The 2,033-nt window shown below is 38.5% G+C and overlaps 1 protein-coding gene across 1 annotated transcript in view; it reads right to left on the bottom strand.

Moving 5' to 3' along the window:
- Positions 1 to 2,033, bottom strand: part of LOC106011126 (snaclec CHH-B subunit alpha) — a gene marked incomplete at its 3' end in the record, with an annotated part of 42,254 nt that overhangs the window by 34,586 nt on the left and 5,635 nt on the right.

The raw sequence follows: 2,033 nt of genomic DNA, 5'->3' as shown, positions 1-2,033 counted from the left end.
AAGACGAATTTCTCCCTGCGAGATGAATAAAGATTGTCATTGTCATTGTCATTGTCATTGTCAACATGGTTTTTGAAAGTGAAGGTGAAGACGTTTTTTTTACGCCCCTTTCGACACACTTTAGCTTGTATAGGAGGTGGGCTTCGATAATTTTAACTGTCAGGGCCAACCCACGCTGAGAAGACTACAGCGTCCCACCACAAATAAGACCAGGACGCTTGATTTTTAAAAAAAATCACCACACAGAAATCGAACTCAGGTCTTTTGAGCACGATGGCGAAGTGCCCAATCGCTACATCACAGACACCAGTACATAATAATTTTTTTTTAATTTTCTCAGAGAGCAGAGTCATTCAATCGAGCTTGCGTCTCGTCTGCATGTACTGGAGACGTTTTAAGTGCAAAAAGAGGAATGATTATACTGGAGTCCAGATAGAAGAACAAGCACAAAGATAGCCGGTAGAGTGCACATCAAGCTCTAATATTATGTATTGAGTGCTCCTATATATAGCTGTAAGATTTTTTCCGAACGGTCTGAACTAAAAGCTCTTGAGAGAAATTAAAGCCCGAAGCGTTAGTGCGTGAAGATGTATACTTTTTACGCCCCATTGCAACACTGTACGGTTACGTAAAAGGCGAAACTTCCGAATTTGATGTTCGTCTCCTATAAGGATCGAGCCAAATAGAAACATTAATTTAAAGTGTACTTTCCCTTCCTAAAGGACACCACGTTGGACCAACTTAAGACTCAAACACCTGCCGAACCCGCAATCTTACGATGAAGAGAACGTCCAGTATTTATTGTACAATTTGCCGAGACGGGTAACCTGGCCACTTGTCTTACCATTAGACTATCGACTCCACTCAATGCTACCTCTGAATTTTATTACCTGTATTATCTGTCCTGGGCAACAACGTCATTGCACACCGGACAGGTCCATAAGTGCTCAGTAAATAAAATATTATGGAACCCTTCACTAACTTGCTTGTCATCCTCTGAATTACAAAGTTCTATCTGCTCAGTACCTAGTTATGAGAAATTTGACGTCAAAGATTTTGACTTTCTCATCATGTCAAGCTTTTTTTAAAAAATGCAATTCTTTGAATATCTTGATAACAATTCCGAATAATCTTACGTTTTTGATAGAGCAGAAAGAAGAATTGGTTTCTGATCTCATGGTCTTACCAACTCAAAACAGCCAAAATGTCAGATAGAACTGTGTAATTCTAATGCAGTTCAGTATTTGTACAGTTTATCGTGACATTTAACAGGGCCACTTGTTTTACCACTGGGCTATCGATACCACTTAACGCAACCTCAGATGACAAAGTTCTGACATTTTTGGTAGAGCTGGGCGAAGAGTCGATTCCAGAACCGATTCCCAAGATCAATGCTACGGAAGAAATGTTCCGACTCCTTTTATGTAAACCAACGGTTACCAGTTACTTTAGTCATTAAAATCTTATTTTTTAGTTAGAATCCATTTTTGTTTTGAAAAATAAAAGTTGATGCTTCGAAGTGTTCCGAAAAGAAGGTTATCCTAAATCCTGAAGATGTCCGGAGCCAACCAGATAACCACCGGAAGAAATCGCATAATTAGAAAGTAAGTAATTGGGTTCGGAGTCGATTTCTACGATTCCTAGCGTTCAACAATCGGGAACCTAGCCGCCCAGCACTCATTTTTGGCCGCTTTGAGTTTCTGGGGCCCTGGGGTCAGAAATCAGATGTTCTATCCGCTCAATTAAAATCAAAGCAAGTCGTAAGAGTATGCGGAGTCGTTATCAAGACGTTCTAAGAAATTGCATTCGAAAAAGCTTGACATGTTGTGAAACTAAACATTAAAAAAATTCACATTTCTCGAAACTAGGTGCTGGCTGAAAAGATAGAACTTTGTAATTCTAGGGTAGCGATAATGCATTACTTTGTCCAAGTAAATTTCGCCCCTTACAACATTAGGATAAGTTAAAATTTAAAAGCGTCTTTCACATTATTATTATTATTATTATTATTATTATTATTATTATTATTATGA

The sequence above is a fragment of the Aplysia californica genome, unplaced genomic scaffold (genome assembly GCF_000002075.1).
Source record: "Aplysia californica isolate F4 #8 unplaced genomic scaffold, AplCal3.0 scaffold00004, whole genome shotgun sequence".
In the NCBI taxonomy this organism is placed as follows: Eukaryota; Metazoa; Mollusca; class Gastropoda; order Aplysiida; family Aplysiidae; genus Aplysia; species Aplysia californica.
Note: the sequence above shows the minus strand (reverse complement) of the source record. Positions and strands in the feature narration are given on the sequence as shown.